This window comes from Macaca fascicularis, chromosome 9 (genome assembly GCF_037993035.2).
Source record: "Macaca fascicularis isolate 582-1 chromosome 9, T2T-MFA8v1.1".
In the NCBI taxonomy this organism is placed as follows: domain Eukaryota; kingdom Metazoa; phylum Chordata; class Mammalia; order Primates; family Cercopithecidae; genus Macaca; species Macaca fascicularis.
The window spans coordinates 96067341-96088355 of NC_088383.1; the positions used below are offsets into that span (position 1 = coordinate 96067341).

At 36.8% G+C, this 21015-nt stretch overlaps 1 protein-coding gene across 37 annotated transcripts in view; it reads right to left on the minus strand.

Moving 5' to 3' along the window:
- Nucleotides 1-21015, minus strand: part of SGMS1 (sphingomyelin synthase 1) — a 313746-nt gene that overhangs the window by 128660 nt on the left and 164071 nt on the right. The window lies entirely within an intron of this gene.

Consider the following 21015-nt stretch of genomic DNA (forward strand, 5'->3'; position numbering starts at 1 on the left):
GAGAGGTATCAATAAAAGGGGTTAAAACACCCCAGGTCACATCCCTCCAGAACTCCTGTTACAGAATTCTCCCAGCAACCCAAATTTAAAAATATATATATATATATACACACACACACACACACACACACATATACACACACACACACGTATATATATACACGTGTATATATGTATATATATATTTTTAAGAAAGTGGCCTTTCACTCAACATTCTCCTTCCTAATCCTTTTCTCAGTCCCAAGAATAAATATATGTTTAAAACAAATTAAAAGTAAATAAGGGATTATTTTTTCCCACAGAGCCAGCAGTTTTCTCTCCTCAACATGAACTTAAACCTCTATTGCTATTACTATCAGTGAACATTATTTAACCTCTCCATGTTTAAAATGCATCTGAATGCTTTGACATATTACTAAGTAATACTAATGTCACAAAAGGCAAAAAAAAAAAAAAAAATAGCACAAACTGTTTACCACATGTTAGGCTCGTTCCTTTAGACGTACATAAAATATTTCCAGAAACAGGCTCTCACTCTGTTGCTCAGGCTGGGGTGCAGTGGTGCAATCATTGCTTGCCGCAGCCATGACCTCCTGCCTCCTGGGTTAAAGCAATCCTCCCATCTCAGCCTCCTGAGTAGCTGGGACTAGAAGTGCATACTACCACGGCCAGCTAATTTTTGCTTGTTTGTTCTTGTAGAGACAGGGTCTCTCTATGTTGCCTATGCTGGTCTCAAATTCCTGGCTTCAAGCAATCCTCCTGCCTGGCCTCCCAAATTGTTGGGATTACAGGCATGAGACACCATGCCAGGCCTAGGGGCATTTCTAAATGTTTTACATGTTCTAATTCATTGAATCACACCAATGATCAAGACCATCCTAGCTAACATGGTGAAACTTCATCTCTACTAAAAAAATACAAAAAACTAGCCGGGCGAGGTGGCGGGCGCCTGTAGTCCCAGCTACTCGGGAGGCTGAGGCAGGGAGAATGGCGTAAACCCGGGAGGCGGAGCTTGCAGTGAGCTGAGATCCGGCCACTGCACTCTAGCCTGGGCGACAGAGCGAGACTCAGTCTCAAAACAAAACAAAACAAAACAAAACAAAAAAAAAAAACATTACTATCCTAGTTTTACAGATGAGGGAGCTAAAATAGAGTTACTAAAAAAACAGGCACAGTTGTTCGGCAAACGACATTGCATAAAATGCATACAATGCATCCAGTCAACAAAGTGTTAGTGGGAAACCTCCACTCCCTCAGTTTCATGCTTTCATTTGTAGAATTTTCCATTAGCCTAATAGTTTAGCCTTCTCTCCCACCTTCTCCCTGGTGGAGGAGAAGTTAATTACCTAGATAGCGAGTTTGGGAGAAAGGTTACCCTGCTCGTAGATGGAGTGTATTCCAGGCTGTTCCCTTCTACATTGTGAGGGGAAAATCAGTCTCACTCAAGTATGAAATACCAGAAGACCCATTTGGTCAACCAACTTTTATTTCCAAATCTCTATATTTCAAATTCCTATTTGTATATCCATTGGTCCCAAAACTGGAAGAGAAAAAAAGGTGTCATTCAACTGTTCACCCTACCAAACTCTAACACAAATAACTTTAGTACCTAACTGGGTGGCAAAATATTTGAGGAAAAGGTAAATATTTCTTTTACAAAAAAGGAAACCAAAACTCAAAGGTATGAAAGTACCTAACCAATCCAAGTCCAACAAGGTGTCTGCAGAGGAGATCATGAATGAATCTGCTCCTCTAGCTCACTGTCAAGGGACATCTTAAAGGACAAGGCTATTTATCTACTTTCTTCACCACGTATAACCAGAAAACACTGTTTCCTTTCCAAATAAATAAAATGGACACAGATAACCTTTTCTATTGGAGTATCCTAATTTAAAGTAGTAGAAAATTCCTTAGCAGTAGTCTCATTATTGTCACAAAGCATGCAAAGTATTTCAATATTGCACGTTATCTTCCCAATCTGTCAAAATCTGTATTTTTATCCACTGCATGAATACGTCTACATAAAAAGCATAGTGACAAAAATACTACCCACAACTCCGTAATAGAGGAATAAAAATGTCACTAATCTCTAAGTTTATCATTTGATCTTTCCTATCACCCTGTAAATGCAGTGTTTCTCATTTCAAAGATATATTTTAAAAGACATTCATTAACTTCCTTTTATTTTTTATTTTTTAAATTATACTTTAAGTTCTGAAATACAAGTGTAGAATGCGCGGGTTTGGTTAAAGATAAAAAACAATACAAAACAAAAAGGCATTCATTCAATAATATTGACTTTTTCTGCTGTAGAGTTTTTTTTGTTTGTTTGTTTGTTTTTTTTACTTTTAAGTTCAGGGGTACATGTGCAGGTTTGTTACATAGGTAAACTTGTGTCATGGGGTTGTTGTACAGATTATTTCATCACCCAAGTATTAAGCCCAGCATCCATTAGGTATTCTTCCTGATGCTCTCCCTCCCCCACTGCCCTGCTCTGACAGGCTCCAGTGTGTGTTGTTCACCTCCACGTGTCCACATGTTCTCATCATTCAGCTCCCACTTGTGAGAACATACAGTGTTTGGTTTTCTGTTCCCACATTAGTTTGCCAAGAATAATGGCCTCCAGCTCCATCCATGTCCCTGCAAAGGACATAATCTTGTTCTTTTGGATGGCTGCATAGTGTTCCATGGTGTATATGTACCACATTTTCTTTATCTAGTCTATCACCGATGGGCATTTAGGTGGATTCCATGTCTTTGTTATTGTGAATACTGCTGCAATGAACATACCTGTGCATGTGTCTTTATAACAGAACAATTTATATTCCTTTGGGTATATACCCAGTAATGAGATAGCTGGGTTTGTTTAATTTGTATAAGTTCCTTATAGATTCTGGATATTAGACCTTTGTCAAATGCATAGCTTGCAAAAATTTTCTCCTATTATTTATGTTATCTGTTTACTCTGTTGATAGTTTCTTTCACTGTGCAGAAGCTCTTTAGTTTAATTAGATCCCATTTGTCAGTTTTTGCTTCTGATGAGATTACTTTTGGCATCTTCTTCACGAAATCTTTGCCTGTGCCTATTTAAATGCAGATAATTTGAGCTTCCTGCTTTACTATTCAAACTGCACTTAATAAGAATGGTTTCCTCAGTGTTCTATGAGCAAAAATTTCAAAATAGAAAACAAACCACATTTATATCACAAGTTTAGAATATTTAATTTTCCATAAATGTATATAGGAAAAGTCAATCAATCAGCACTCTCAGCTGGAGAGAACAAATAATAGCTAGACTAGCACTTAGATGCTTTGACCTTTGCAACAACCCTAATGTAGGTAAGGCATCCCTATTTTCCAAAGAAAAGCCTGAAGTTCAGAAAAATACAGTCACATGCCTAAGTTAACCTACTTACTAAGTGACGGGGCTCAATTTAAAACACAGTTTTTCTATTTGAGCCAAAGTTTGTGGTTTTTCTCCGTTAGAACACTAACCATGAAAACCAAAAATAACAACAACAAAAAAAAGTAGTTTCTAAGTAGCCAGAGAAAAAAAGACATCATATGAGAATAATAAGAATGATGGTAGACATCTCATTTGAAACAGGAGTCCAAAAAACAATAATCAACATCTAAAGAGAAGGAAAAAAAAAAAAAGACTGAATGCCCACCTAGAATTCTATATACCACAAAAAATCTTTTAAAAAATAAAGACATTTTCACACAAATGAAAATGAGAGATTTGTTGCCAGTAGACCCACACTATAAGAAATGCTTGAAGGAAGCTCTTCAAGCCAAAGCAAAATGATACCAGATATAAATTTAAACCCATAGAAAGGAATAAGGAACCTTGGAAATAATACATTTGTATGTTAACATAAAAGACTATTTTTTCTTAATTTATTTAAAACATATATGACTAATACATACTATATTAAAAGTATAATATTGTATTATATAGTTTGTAATATATAGATATAAAATGTACGAAGACAATAGCACAAGTGGGAAGAGGCAAATGAAACCATATTATTGTAGGTTTCTTATATTTTACATGAAGCAATACCATATTAATTCAAGGAAAATTTTTTACTAAGGGTGAATATTGTAATCTGCAGAGAAACTACAAAACAGTATTGCAAAGAAAACCTGAGAGAAATTAAAATGTTATACTAAAAATATTCAATAAACAAAAAGAAAGAAGAAAAGGAGATACAGAATTTTTAAAAAATCTAAAGGATAAGACACAGGAAATAAGTTTTTAAATGATAGACCTAAAACTAACATGTCAATAATTACAGTAAATGTAAATAGACTAAACATTTTAATTAAAAGGCAGAAATCACCAGAATACATTAAAAAATGATACTGAACTATATGCTACCTATAATAGATGCATTTTATACAAAGTCACAGATAAACATGTAATAAAAGGATATACCAGTAGAAACTCAATATGAAAACCAGACAAACATACTAAAAGAAGACTACAGACTTATATCACTCATAATACATACATGCAGAAATCCTTAACAAAATACAGTGTTGGCATAAGGACAAATGAATAGAACAGTGGATCAAAACAGAAGTCACAAATAGACACACACATCTACGACCAACAGATTTTCTGACCAAGATGTCGTGGGTGTAAGGATAATTTTTTCAACAAATTGAGCAGAAACAAATATTCATAGGGAAAGAAAAATGAATCCTGACTCCTGCCTCACACTATTAACAAAAATTACTTAGAGCTGACAGTAATTGTGTGCACCTCTAATCACAGATACTCAAGAGGCCGAGGTAAGAGGATCACTTGAGCCCAAGAGTTCATATCCATGCTGGGCAACACAGAAAGACCCCATTTATTTTAAAAAAATACTTTGAGAGAGGTCATACAACTAATTATAAAAGCTAAAACTAGGCCGGGCGCGGTGGCTCAAGCCTGTAATCCCAGCACTTTGGGAGGCCGAGACGGGCGGATCACGAGGTCAGGAGATCGAGACCATCCTGGCTAACACAATGAAACCCCGTCTCCACTAAAAATACAAAAAAATTAGCCGGGCGTGGTGGCGGCGCCTGTAGTCCCAGCTACTCGGGAGGCTGAGGCAGGAGAATGGCGGGAACCCGGGAGGCGGTGCTTGCAGTGAGCCGAGATCGCGCCATTGCACTCCAGCCCGGGCTACAGAGCGAGACTCCGTCTCAAAAAAAAAAAAAAAAAAAAAGCTAAAACTATAAAGTATTTATAGGAAAACATAGGACAATGGCTTTACAATGATAAGGTAGACAAAATACTACCAATAAAAGAAAAACTAGCTAGTTGGACTTCATCAATATCAAAACTGCTTTTTGAAAGACACAGTTAAGAAAATGAAAAGGCAACCACCAACTGGAAAAAATTCACCATACATGTATCTGACAAAAGACATGTATCCAGAATACATAAAGAACTACCATAATTTAATTTTGAAAAGTCACACAACCCAGTTGTTAAAATAGTAAAAGATTTGACAAGATAACTTCATAAAAGAACACACATGAATGGTCAATAAGTACATGAAAAAATTTTCAACATCATTAGTCACCAAGGAAACAACAGGAATCCACAAGATACCACTTTGTCCGCACTAGAATGCTAATTTTAAAAAGACTGAAAAAAGCAAGAGTTGGCAAAGACTTGAAGTACATTAGAGCATCTCATAAGTTGCTGATGGGCATACTGAATTATAAAGCCCTTCAGAAAAATGTTTGACAATTTTTAAATAAATTTTTTATAAGATTTAATATACACTTACCCAATAATATACTTCTAAGAACACACTCAAAAGACATGAAAACTTGCGAACTTGTGTCCACAAAAAGACGTACAATCATGTTCACAGTGGTTATATTCATAACAGCCCAAAACTGTAGACCGTCCAAATGTCTATCAATAGGTGAATAACTTCATAAAATGGAATACTACTCAATAGCATGATACATGCAATAAGAGCATGAATCTATAAAACACCAGCAAGTGGAGCAAAAGACACCAGGTGCAAAAGCACACTCGGTATAACTACATATCTGAAGCTCTGAAAGAGGCAAAATCTATTGATAGAATCACATTCACACCCAAGTTTGCCTCTGGGATGGCACACCCGACTGAAAGTGGACACGAGAACCTTTGGGGATGATAGAGATGTTGGTTCACTAAACTATTCACTTCAAATTTGTACATTGTACATTGTATAAATTACACCCAAATTTTAAAATACATCACAAAATAATTCATTTGAATGAGTTCCAGAGGAGATATGATCTCTCACAGGTCAAAAGTGTTTCTTTCTTATCTTGGGGAACAACTTCTAAAGCTTCAAAAAGAAGGTGTCTGTGTTTAATTTACACGTCATTTTTGAAATATACACCCAATCAAAGCAAAGGAAAATGAACTATTGTCTGCTTCCTATCTAAATACTCTTTGAACATTCGTTCGAACCCAGGGGAATTAAAAGCAATCTGTCCTTTAGATTTTATTTAATTTTACTTACCACATTAACAATTTAAAGGTTACTTTTAACAATTCAAGGGGAAAGAGACCCAAAAAGAAAATAAACTATAAAACACAAATTCAAATTTTCTAATGTCTTACTCATTCTAAAATATGTACTAAATTCCTACTATATTCCAGGTAAGATGATAATCAGTAGAGAAAGGAAAATTAAATTTTACACCCTGCTGTTAAGGACTTCTAAGTCTTGTGGAAGAGACATACATAAGTCATTACCTTAAAGTGTAAATAAGTGTTTTTGCATATAAATTGGTGAAAATCTCACTTGGGGAAAACATATTATTTCTTTCTTCTTTAAAATTATAACATTTAATATTGATAAATATTATGCAAGAAGTAAATAAAGTCAGTTATTCCTTCCGAAGGAAACAATAATTTTAAGAAAAAAATTATTTTATTAACTATCTCAATGTAAACATATTTCTCAGCTCAAAAATATAACCTATATTTTTTCTGCTTCTTTTAAAATTATTTTTAATTGACAAAAATTGTACGTTTATCATGTATAACATCTTGTTTTGAAATACATATACATTGTAGAATAGCTAAATGGAACTAATTAACATATGCATTACCTCACACATCATGTTTTATGGTAAGAACACTTCAAATCTATTCTTTTATCAATTTTCAAGCATATAATACATGGTTATTTACTAGAGTCATCATGAAGTACAATAGATCTCTTGTCCACAGTCATTTTAAAGAAAATAATCCCATGTGCAGTAAAGGAGACTAGGCAACTTGTCCTATACCACTTCCTCACACCCTTCACCCCCAAATCCCACAGCTGGTTCAACTGGGGTAGGTTCCAGTGCAAAGTAATCTGAAGGCGAGTCAGGAACTGTAGTGACTCCCTCAAAATGAAGAGATGGGTGGCCGGGCGCGTGGCTCAAACCTGTAATCCCAGCACTTTGGAAGGCCTAGGCAGGTGGATCACGAGGTCAGGAGATTGAGACCATCCTGGCTAACATAGTGAAACCCCATCTCTATTAAAAATACAAGAAATTAGCAGGGCGTGGTGGTGGGCGCCTGTAGTCCCACCTACTCGGGAGGCTGAGGCAGGAGAATGGCGTGAACCCGGGAGGCAGAGCTTGCAGTGAGCTGAGATCACGCCACTGCACTCCAGCCTGGGTGACAGAGCGAGACTCTGTCTCAAAAAAAATAAATAAATAAAAATAAATAAATAAATAAATACTTTAAAAAATGAAGAGGTGGGATGGATCAATTCACAGTCTCAGGAATCCAAACTGTGAAACAAATTCTTTCTCTTCCATTTTCTTCCGAGCCTACTTTTGTCCCCACTACTGTATACTTGAAACTATCCATTTCAAAATCAACAATGACTTCCAACACCGCGGTAGGTAGTGGTCAGTTCTCAGGCATTGTCTTTAGCCAGTAGGCAGTTCTCAGCTGCGATTTAACAAGACCTGTTAGCAGCATACAGCACAGATGACCTCCTGCTGCTTCTTGAAACACTTTCTGCACTCAGCCTCCAGAACACCACACAGTACTTTGTCCCCTTTCTTTCTCACTCTCTTTTGAGGACTCCTCCTTATTTCTGCAAGTCCCCAAGGGTTCACTGGATTCTCAGACCTCTTCCCTATCATCAGTCACTCTCTAAATCAGCGGTTCCCAAATGTTTTAGTCCTAAGACACCTTTATATCTTAAAAAATTATTAAGGAACTCAAAAAGTTCTCATTTATAAAGGTTATGGTCTACAGATAACTACTGTATTGGAAAACTGAGAACATTTAAAAATATTTGTTAATTCATCCAAAAGCAACAATAAACCCATTCACATGTCAACATCAAAAAAAAATTATGTTCGAGACCATCCTGGCTAACACGGTGAAACCCCGTCTCTACTAAAAAAATACAAAAAACTAGCCGGGCGAGGTGGCGGGCGCCTGTAGTCCCAGCTACTCGGGAGGCTGAGGCAGGAGAATGGCGTAAACCCGGGAGGCGGAGCTTGCAGTGAGCTGAGATCCGGCCACCGCACTCCAGCCCAGGCGACAGGCAAGACTCCGTCTCAAAAGAAAAAAAAAATATTTAACACCACATGTTCTCACTCATAAGTGGGAACTGAACAATGAGAACACTTGGACACAGGAAGGGGAACATCACACACCGGGGCCTGTCGTGGGGTGGGGCAGGGGGAGGGATAGCATTAGGAGATACACCTAATGTAAATGATGAGTTAATGGGTGCAGCACACCAACATGGCACATGTACACATATGTAACAAACCTGCACGTTGTACACATGTACCCTAGAACTTTAAAAAAAAAAAATTTCCCACATAACACCTATGTACTTTTAAAAATTGTCTCTGTAGCTGGGGTATTAGCCAAAACTTTCAGAACAATGTGTTTAATATTAATGATAAATGTAGGTAACCCTGTCTGCTGATTATAATGGGAACAAACCTAATATATTACTGTTCAAAAAAAAAAAAATTTTGCCACAGCAGTGGCTCATACCGTAATGCTAACATTTTAGGAGCCAAGCAGGGAGGATAGCTTGAGCCCATGAGTTCAAGACCATCCTGGGCACCATAGGGAGACCTCATCGCTACCAAAAAAAAAAAAAAAATTAGCTGGGTGTGGTGGTGCACAGCTGTGGTCTGAGCTATTTGGGAAGCTGAGGCAGGAGGATCACTTGGGCCCAAGAGGTGGATGGAGGCTGTAGTGAGCCGTGATGGCTCCACTGCACTTGAGCCTGCGCAACAGAGCAAGACCTTGTCTCAAAAAAAAAAAAAATTAATGAAAAATTTATCTTCTAAGAAAATATAAGAAGAGTATATTTTTAAACATTTTTCTTTAATATCTGGCTTAAGAGTAAATCACGAATTCCCCTATTAATGTCTGCAATCTATTGTGATACCATATACAGCCTCTGGAAGACTCTATTTTACAAGACTCTATTGTACACTACAGAATGACTGTGGAAAAGGGAAATAAGAATGAAAAGACATATACACACTAGGAGACAATATCTGCAAAAGACATACTGATAAAGACCTGTTATCCAAATATTCAAAGAACTCTTAAAACTTAACAATAAGAAAACAATTAACTTGATTTAAAAATGGGCTGAAGACCTTAATGGAGAAATCACCAAAGAAGACATATGGATAAAAATAAGCATATGAAAAGGGTTCCACATAATATGTCATCAGGGAAATGCAAATTAAGACAACAATGACATACCACTACATACCTATTGAAATTTTTTTTGGTCTTTAAATCTCACACACAAAATGAGAATAGAGGAATTTATCAAGCAAGCTCATATACGTTTTAAAAAGAGAAAAGAAAAAGCAGAAAGTGTAGTTCCTAAAATTTATTTCTTAAACTTAAGAGCTTTGGAAAACCAGGTAATAGTTTTGAGGTTCCGTTAGTTGAGCACAGAAAATTAATCAATCTACCTACCCACCTATCTATTACTTTTGCTTGAGAACAGACACGGTTAAATCTTCAGTGCTCACAATGTATAACACATTCTGCGAGCAGCTGGAAAGCTTCCTACGATGAACAATGATTTCCTTTTAGAGTAACCTGGGGTAGTGGAGAGAGTGCAGGGCTTTGATTATGACAGATCTGAGTCTGAACAAGAGGTCCAGTGCTTATGAACTATGTAGTCTTAGACAAAGCTGAACTCCAGTTTCCTGCAAAATAAAAAAACTATCAAGGGCTCGGTACTTAACCCTGAACTACTCTTTCCTAGGATGGTCTTGCCCAGATAGAGCAGGCTCACCCCTCTACTTTCTTCATGTCCTTACTTAGATGTTGCCTTCTCAATGAGGCCTTCCTGGCTTCTCTACAAATAGTGTGTGCGTGTGTGTGTGTGTTTGTACGCACATATACACACACACACACGCCCACTTAGACTTACACTCCCCATTCACTTCTCTGCTGTATTTTTTGCCATAGCCTCTGATCCAAGAGGTTATCAGTGATAATGCTGATTACCACTTAGTATACATGTATTTTCCTTATTAATCTAGTTTGTCATCTTTCTCCCACTAGACTATTAGCTGCATAATACACGTGTTGGTTGTTCTTTTTTCCTACTTACCAATTTTGCTCACTGCCTAAAGTGTCTAAAGGAGGGCCTAGAAAATGAAAGTGTCACTAAAAATCCACAGAATGAAGTAAGATAATGAAGGTCCCTGCAAGATTCCAGGGCTTCATTCAAGATCATGTAAATAAAGCCCTTAGGATATAAAAGGCACTTAGTTAATATTATCTTTAGAGAAGAGACTATATGAAACCATTAATAGAATTTTCTTTTAATAATGAGAATAACAGTGTCAGAGATGACACAAAACAGTTGATTAAGTAACAAAAACATGAAAGAAGAAATAATTTCTATAAATCCATGGTAGTGAAATAATATCATTCTGGGTTATCCTATATGATGAGACTAAGAAATTTACACTTTACAGGAAACAAAGTTGAAGAGAGGAGTGAGTGTGAAAGCAGATTAAGGATTACAAGTGGATGTTATTTATGTGTCCTTCGCCCCTGGTTAGCTACCCCTAACTGGGCCCAATAACTGAAACAGATGACAAAGTCAGTTTTATTTTTGATTTATTCACTTTAATAGGGGGAAAAGGAATAGAATGTGAGAATGCTGGGACAACAATAATGCCTTCAAATATTTTTCTTGACAACTGCTTTTCTGACTGTATGGAAGTCTATAAGTGAGTATATTAATAATTAACATTTTCCCAGCAAACATTCTAGAAGAAAAAGATTCCATAAATAACCTATTAATTACCTAATTTTTGTTTCAATTATGGTTTCTTTCCCAAAATAGTACACGAAGAAATAAATATAGGAAGCTAATATAAAAATATCCAACACATTTTTAAATGTGATATAAAAAAATTATCAAGTGATCCAAAATTTTAAAATCCAGTATAAAAAAGAGAAAAACACTTATCCACACCAAGAAGGCTTTCTTCATTTTAATAATTTCCTAATAAACCTTTTAAAATTAGTAAACTTTCCTTATTAACTTAAATTTATTCAATTTATTAAAAATATCATTGATATAATATTCAGAAATGTACTCATTACATTGAAAATACAAACAACTGTTAAAAGAAAAAGAAAACTCTGGGAGAATTTATACATTCTAAAATTTGAACAAAAAATAACAAAGAGTGGATGATTTGGATTAAGTAATTTTAAAGTCTGAAAATATCTATAACATAGATGCAAACTATTTTCCTCCTTAGAAACTATTTCCAATATAAAATAAACATTATAATTATTAAAAAATGATTTTTAATGGCTAAATGTGGAGATGTGTCAAGCTTACACATTTTACAAAATTAAAACTTCCAAACACAGCTATTTAACAATCATAATAAATATAGCTTTCTAAGTCCTCCAAATATTAATTTAAAAATTTCTAATCATAATGTAGTCTTATGTTAGCATGCGGCTGATAAGTGATGCTATGAATCCAGTTGGCATGTTTACCGTGTTACGTTGCTAGTTCCTCTCATGGCAGAGATTTAAAACACACTACTAACTTTCAAAAACCTCAAAACACATAACTGTACCAGGCAACCATTATTGCTACTCTGATCATTAAAATTTGAGCATTCTACCAATTTAAATCAACATTTATTCCATTTAATATTTCCTTAATACCATAATACAGGCTAAAAATTATTCCTCAGATTAAGTCACACAAAATATATTGCTGGTTCTAGCAAATTATGTTCTAATGTGGCAATGCAGATGGAGGGCTTGGTCAGAAAGGACTACTTGCATTATATCAGTAACACGAGAAGCAGAGCCCCCTCTGCAGAATTAATATAACATGGGATTCTGAAGAAAAAAATTAAAGTTCAAAACAGCATGTGATTCATTTAGGTTGTGAGTGGCACACATATGTGTTACATATTTCTATCAGATGGCAATGCTTCTCACTAGATATACCCCTATTTCGTGCTGAAGTATTACAGAATCAGCTGAATTTTCAAATTCTGCAGATCTGCACACTGCACATTTAAGCCATAACATTAAAAATATCTTCCTGAGACTGGTTTCTTTTTTTGAAATCACTAACATATTCTACTAATTACAACTATTTTCCCTTACAAATAATATTGCACTCATTCAGAATCAAATGAAATAACATTGAGTGAAAGGACTAAGGTACTACAGAGTCTCTTTCAGGGTATCATTAAATGGACCCATGGCAGATATCGTGTAACAAATAATATTTTCTTATTATTTGTTATTTATCAGTTATAGAGCATTACTTAGGAATCAAATCCTACTTAGAAGGGTAAAATATATATAGTATATATAGTAAAATATTAGAAAATTAATCTATAATATATATAGTAAAATGCAAGACAATAAATCAATGGACAAAAATAAATCTCATTTCGATAAATAATATCTCTAAGACATCAACATCTCAGCCAACTTAGAGAGCATATTACAAGGGGTTATTCTCCACCCTCTCTTAACCTAATCTGACTGTGTATAGCAGACATTTAAATTAAAAGAGGAGGCTGAGCTGTACCTAACTTTTTAATAATTTTTTGAGTTCTGTCGTAAATGTGTTTCCACCTCATCCATTAGAAGCACATACTAAAAACAAACCAACAAAAGAGGTCTATTTTTGCAGAATGATATACTAGATACTTTAAACTGGTCTCTCTTAATGAAAATAATTGAAAGATAATAAAGTATAAAATCTCTGTAAATGTACCAATGAGGTGACAATAAAGTATGAAATTCAGAGAAGCCAAAACAAAGTAAGAGTGAGAATGCTGGGAGGTAGAAAAGCACCAAGGCCACAACCCTAGTCATGCTGAACTTCCATTATAGTGATTGCACAGAACAAGAGAGAGAAAAGAGAAAACCAGTACCACTCAAGCTGGTGAGTTTAACAGACCCCTGCGTAAAACTGGAACTTCACAAAACTATACCCTCAGATATAGGAAAATTAGAAATAAACTTGCTACACCAAAAGAGGAACTGCTTTTTTAACCATAGCACCTTCACGGGGTGGAAAATCTCCCTTGAGAATTCACAACCAACAACTAGTATTTATGTTGTTCTGTGGTCTAAATTTATGCTATATGCCTCAAAAAAACCTCAGGCAGAGAATATAATGTAAAGAGTGTCCAGATTGATAGTAGCTATAGGCACTTGGCAGAAGCAAATACAAATACTCTCTGGAAAAATCTACCTTCAATCTAGGCCTCGAACAACTCACACAGATAAAACTTCCAAGGAATATGAGTCCATAGTCAATAAATCATAGAAATACAAGGAAATAAGAGACCAGGAGTGACAGCCAACAGAAACAGGCAAATGAATCAGATTTGGCAACATTTCAAATACTAGAATTATGAGCATAAAATAAGTATATTTAATATATTTCAATAAATAAGAGAAATGTAAAAGGGAGTAAAATTTTATCTGAAAAAACTAGCATGTTTACTTGAAAAGGGACCAAAAATGGTATTTAAAAATTAAAAGATAAAAAACTCATGTCAATTCATTCAACATATGGTTATTAAGCACCTATGTACTAAGTATTACACCTTGGTCTAGGCTCTGGGGATAAAACAGTAGGATAAAAATAAAATAAAATAAAATTTAAAAATACAAAAATCCCCATCATCAAGGACAGCTTAAACAGCAGATTAGAAATAGCTAAAGAAAGAACTGGTGAACCAAATGACAAATCCAAAGAAACTGTCCAGAATTGTAACATAAAAGATGGTGATATCAAAAATATGAAAGAAGGATGTGGAAGATGAGTGAGACAGTCCAACATGTCTTCTTCAATTTCCAGAAAGAAATACTAAAGAAAATGGGGAAGAGGCATTATTCTAAGGAATAATGATAAAATATTCCTAATAGCAATCTTTAGGCCCAAAAAACCCAAAGATTCTCAGGGAGGAAGGGAGAGACAGACGGAGGAAGGAAGGAAGGAAGGAAGGAAGGAAGGAAGGAAGGAAGGAAGGGAGGGAGGGAGGGAGGGAGGGAGGGAGGGAGGGAGGGAGGGAGGGAGGGAGGGAGGAAGGAAGGAAGGAAGGAAGGAAGGAAGGAAGGAAGGAAGGAAGGAAGGAAGGAAGGGAAAAAAGGGAGGGAGGGAAAAAGGGAGGGAGGGAGAAAGGAAGTTAGAAGGGAAGAAAAGGAGGGAAGGAAAAGTTGGCGGAGAAAGAGTTTCCCCACTTAGATATAAGCAAATCACAGACTCCTAAAAACAAAGCAAAATCTTTAAAGCAGCCAGAAAGAAAGAAGAGATCATCTATTCAAACTAGACTCTGAACATCAAACAGGATTTACATAGGCAAAGAAAAAAAAAAGAAAAGAAAGAAAGAAAGAAAGAAAGAAAGAAAGAAAGAAAGAAAGAAAGAAAGAAAGAAAGAAAGAAAGAAGTGAGTTTTCCAGATAGCAGCTTGAGCAAAAGCACAACAGGAAGGGGAACAGAAAGTCTGGATAGAGCCTAAAGTTTGCACTGAGTAAAAGCAGGGATACGGTTGGAAATACACAATGGGACAGATCATGGAGGACCTCACATGCCAAGCTAAAGAGTCTGGCCTTTATCACCCTGAAGTGAGTGGAGAGTAAAGTAAAGGCTTTTAAGAAGGGAATAGAACTATAAATGTGGCATCAGAAAAACTAACCAATCAGCTAGACCAGATGCAGAGATACCAAGGGAAAGGCTATTAAAATGGACGACCCTGTGGTAAGAAGGACCTCACTAGAGTGGTGATAGAGTAGTGAAAAGGGACAAAAAGAAACAGAGAAAAAGGACATTATATATATAAAGGGGAAAAAAGGGGGGAAAAAATCAGTGAGGCTTAGTGATCCATTCAACATGGGTCACAATGAGTCTAAGGTGCTCAAGGTAATCAGTCCAACTTCTCTCTCTTCAACCTTCATGAGCAGTATATTACAGTTTTCCCCTGAATGGACTGAAAACTTCTTTTTATATGCTATAGTCCAGCAATTTGTTATTGTTTTAAAATTCTACTTTAACAAACTACTTAAGAAATGAAGTTATCTCAGTTTTTACCACTGAAATGTGGCACTTGATAAAGTTTAATTTCTATAAAACACAATTTTGATGGAGGAAATCTTACCTTTTCTCTGAATTATTTAATGAGAGTTGGTGAATATAAAAATTCACCAACTTATACGCAGTACAAGAAGTAAATAGCCCACAAGAACATAGGTCATACATTTTAGACCTGATCTAAAATAGTCTTTCCTACCCAAAAACACTCTGTTGCCCTATTTTCTTTCTAGCATCATATTTGAAATACTGTTTACCTCCCTCTTTATTACTTGTCTCCCTGAAGACCCTGCCCAACCCCTTTTGGACTGTAAGTTCCATGAGAGAAATGATCTCGTTTGTTTGCCTTGCCCACTCTTGTGGTCTAGTACCTAGGAAAGTGCCAGGCATAAGGTAGAGACATTCACTAGATAAATGACTAACAGAATAAATGGCTATACCCAGGGCTGCAGCACTGCACAATTCCAGGGGTGTCATTCATTCACATCTTGTTGAATGTCACCCCAACAGTTGTAGCCATATACACAATTCGTATACAAACAGCTCAGGCCCTATTTGACACCAATGTGTCCTGTTATGTTTGCAAGTTGGTCATAATTTACCCCTTTCCTGATGAAGAAAGCAAGAATTTTCTCTCCAGTTTTCACCTCAAGACTAAGCTCATTCTCTGAATAACTAAATATATATTAACATTAAGATCTTCATACATTGATACCCCTGCACCAACTGTCCAGTAAATAAAGCGAAGATTTTTAACTGTAGTTAAGGATTCTGGGCACCAATTGTAAATTAGCCATTGCAAACTCTTTAGTTAGTTCCTCATTCTTTGCTGGTTAAAAATATCTTTGGAGAAAATTCTCTAGTCCGAACTGAGCTGTGGAACGAAAACACTAAAATTTTTTATTTGGGAGTAGCTGGTTCTGTGATTTACCAATATAAATCTTCAATTTAAGAGAGCCCACCTGGCCGGGCGTGGTGGCTCATGGCCGGGTGCGGTGGCTCAAGCCTGTAATCCCAGCACTTTGGGAGGCCGAGACGGGCGGATCACAAGGGCAGGAGATCGAGACCATCCTGGCTAACATGGTGAAACCCCGTCTCTACTAAAAAATACAAAAAAACTAGCCGGGCGTGGTGGCGGGCACCTGTAGTCCCAGCTACTCGGGAGGCTGAGGCAGGAGAATGGCGTAAACCCGGGAGGCGGAGCTTGCAGTGAGCCGAGATCCAACCACTGCACTCCAGCCTGGGTGACAGAGCGAGACTCCGTCTCAAAGAAAAAAAAAAAAAAAAAAAGAGCCCATCGAAAATGTTTTAAATGAGTCTAGAAATAGATAATGAAGATTTCACAGACTGTCTGGCTGAATTTCATACACCACATCACTCTGATGGAAAGTGCATCTTCCTACTGGGTAATACACATCAACGAGAATATAGAAACCAGTCTCCTGTGGGCCTTTAACAGGTTATACCTTCCACTACTCACTGCTCTGATCACTAAAAGGTTACTTTCTACCACCAATACTTGTAAGGCTATCACTCTTTCATCTCTCCTAACCCTAACATTTCTGAGGAGTCTCTATGGAAACCACTATCATAAAAGCAGGCTAATCTATGGGAAGTCCAACCAGAGGACCTATGGTAAATATTAAACCCCAGAAGGACTGTGCCACTGCAGAAGAATTACAAGCATAATGGAAACTTGGAAGTAATGCTGTCTGGACGTCCATTTTCCATCTCTTTTTCATCCACCCGTAGGATCTACAATGCCCCAGTGATTTTCACAGTCTTTACTCCCTTAAGCAGCAGTCCGTTCTTTCAGCAAAAATTTGTGGAAGTTCAATACATAAAACATAAAAGGCAGAGCTGCTGGTTGATGGGACAATAAGGAGGTCCTCCTTATTGTCAATAAGGACAATTATTGACAATAAGGAGGCTTTGTCCTCCTCCCTCACCCCTTACCTACCCACATGACACTATGGAATCCCAAGGGAAATAAGGAACCATGTCTGAAAAGTAATGGTTTGGTGAGGATGATAGTGATTTAATTAATATAGTCTTTAAGAGAACAATAAGTAATAATAAGTCATAGTCCTAGCTTCATAGGAGCCTTTTCTGAGTAGAGTGCTTCTGTTACATGTTTACCCATTTCAGTTGTAATCAACTTCTCAGTTTGGTAACTTTAATGCCTAGGAGCACAGAACTCTTTGGTTTCAGGAAAAGTCACATTAATACTACATTATGCATCTCTCTCTAACCTCATTCATGACACCTGGGGTTTCCTCAGGTAAGTGTAGCTGCTGACCCAGGGTTTGGCCCATGTGAAATATTTAGGAGTAGAAAAAAGGTTTAGTGAAGTAGTAAAGTCAACTAGGAGAGCCAAATCACCTGCAAATCAGGATTTGAGAAGTTTCATCTAAGTATGAAAACACTGAAGTTACTTGTCACAGATGAGCCACCTCAGAGAAAGAAAAATAGATATTCAAAGTTTCCCAGTCAAAAGAGAATTTTTCCATGCTACAGTCATGCACAGCATTTGTACTGGGAAACTTCAAGTCAGGTTCATTTCATGATGTGACAGGGGAAGTGATCGAAACCAGATTTTCTCATCATATCTGAAAGTATCATTAGGATATCATTATGAAAACTAGTGGCAATTATGTTCTTGTTTTTTAGAGAGGTTTTAAGCTAAACTGAATGAGGATTAGGTTTACTAATAGAATGGATTCACTGACGCTATTACCCAAAGGGAATACTTATAGCCACTAAAAGTATGTTGGAAAAGAACATTTAAGCACATAGGAAAAATGTTGCAATTATACTAAGTAAAAATGGATATAGAACACTAAGATTTTAAGTTTGCATTTTTAAAAAGACATACATATTCATAGGAATAAAAGCTGGAAGCATCTTTACCAAAATATTATCAATGGCTGTATCTGAGTGCTAATCTTTATTTTGTTGTTTAAACTTTTCAATATTTAACAAATTTTCTTTTTTTCCTTTTTGTTCATACTTAAATAAATGTTTTTTATATTTTTCTTCTTTTCTACTTTTATCTTAGGGTCAGGAGATACATGTGCAGATTTGTTACATGGGTAGGTTGTGTGTTACTGAGGTTTGGTGTACGAAGGATCCCATCACCAAGGTGGTAAGCACAGTGCCCAACAGTTAGTCTTCCAATCCATGCCTCCCCGACCCTCTCTCTCAAGCATTCCCTACTATTGTTCCGGTCCTTATGTATTCAATGTTTAGCTCCCACGTATAAGTGAGAACATGTGCTTTTTGGTTTTCTGTTCCTGCATTAGTTCACTTAGAATAATGGTCTCCAGGTGCTTCCATGTTACTGCAAAGGACATGATTTCATTCTTTTTTATGGCTGTGAATATTCATCAAATTTTCTATGTAGAATCAGGAAAAGACACTTAAAAGCAGAAAGAAATTTTATTTACTGAAAAGAAATGGTGTACCTAAAATTCTGAGATTCATATATAAATGCCAGAGCTGTCCTTAACTGTGTGATTGTGTGGCAAAATTCCAGTCCCAACTTGCTTTGGAAGAAACAGCTGCTCATGCAACTGCTAAGGTGAGTCGACCCTAATTGCTGCTAACAGCGTGGTAAGCACTGGGTGGGAAATGGCATGCAGCCCAAGCAGACACATCCAGTTCTCAAGAGTGGCTCAGTCCATCATTCACCAGAATTGCCACTGTCCTGACAAAACCTCGTTGACGAACAACACCAACCCCATCTAGAAGCTTTTGCTTCTGTGAGGATGAGGCTTATTTAGCTGTTTAGGACTGCCTTTGTATGAATGCTAAACATAAGAAAATTCTTAGACATGTTTATGATCTAAATGTCACCACTGTGTATAATCAGCAAGGCAATGTAATTGTTAGAAACATTGCTGGTGAAAAACAGATCTAGGTTCAATTCTGGCCCTGCTATTTTCTAATCACATGAGCTTGGGCAAGTTTCATAATCTTATAAACCTCAGTGTATTCATCTTTCAGTGAGGTTGACCACATCTATCTCTCAGGATTTTTAGGATCATTTAAAATATTTTTCAGTATGTACATCCACTAATTTAATGAGAACATTCTAGAAGCCTAAATACATAGAAATTTCAAATTATTTAGCCCCTTATTGAAAAAAATCAGATACCATATATTCTTAAACTTAAAACTTATATCCTTCTGTATAAGGCAACTTCCCAGCTGTACACATTGAAAGTGGTCACTGAGCCAAAACTAAGTACTTGAATAGATGTTCTATATTTTAAAGAATTCAGGTTCTAAAACAACTTTGTGAACTACGGGAGAATATTTCTGGCAAAATCTTATCATTCTTCTATGTCATCTTCAATAACTCTGTACTAGTAGGACTATATTAGAAATATAAAAGTCCACTCCTGTCTCCCATGCTAGACTCATAATCAACTCAGAAAACATAGAATCAGTAAAGACATCAGAGCCTATGTGAGAAAGAGGGCATATTTTAATAACGTCTCATACCAATAATATATTCTCAGTGATATTATAAAAATAATAAAAGTTGGAAATGTTTAATTTTAATGATTCAAATTAAGTGTTATAATTATAAACCAAATAAAATGCCATGAAATGGGGGGAAAGTAGCAAAAGCTGAAAAAAAGAAGATTAAAATTCCACAAGAATAAGAATTTTTTTTTTTTTTAGATGGAGTTTCACTCTTGTTGGCCAGGCTGGAGTACAGTGGCAAGATCTCAGCTCACTGCAACCTCCGCCTCCCAGGTTCAAGTGATTCTCCTGCCTCAGCCTCCTGAGTAGCTGGGACTACAGGCACCCACCACCATGCCCAGCTAATTTTTGTATTTTTAGTAGAGAGGTGGTTTCACCATGTTGGCCAGACTGGTCTCAAACTCTTGACCTCAGGTGATCAGCCCACCTTGGCCTCCCAAAGTGCTGGGATTACAGGTGTGAGCCACCATGCCCAGCTGAATAAGAATATTTTTAAAACTCTGCTTAGGCCGGGCGCGGTGGCTCAAGCCTGTAATCCCAGCACTTTGGGAGGCCGAGACAGGCGGATCACGAGGTCAGGAGATCGAGACCATCCTGGCGAACACGGTGAAACCCCGTCTCTACTAAAAAAATACAAAAAAACTAGCCGGGCGAGGCGGCGGCGCCTGTAGTCCCAGCTACTCGGGAGGCTGAGGCAGGAGAATGGCGTAAACCCGGGGGGCGGAGCTTGCAGTGAGCTGAGATCCAGCCACTGCACTCCAGCCCGGGCGACAGAGCCAGACTCCGTCTCAAAAAAAAAAAAAAAAAAAAAAAAAAAAAACTCTGCTTCAAAAAGGGAATACAGTAGGGCATACTATTTCTATGGTACACAATTTAAGACAGACTCAGTGCTGAATTCCATTCTTGC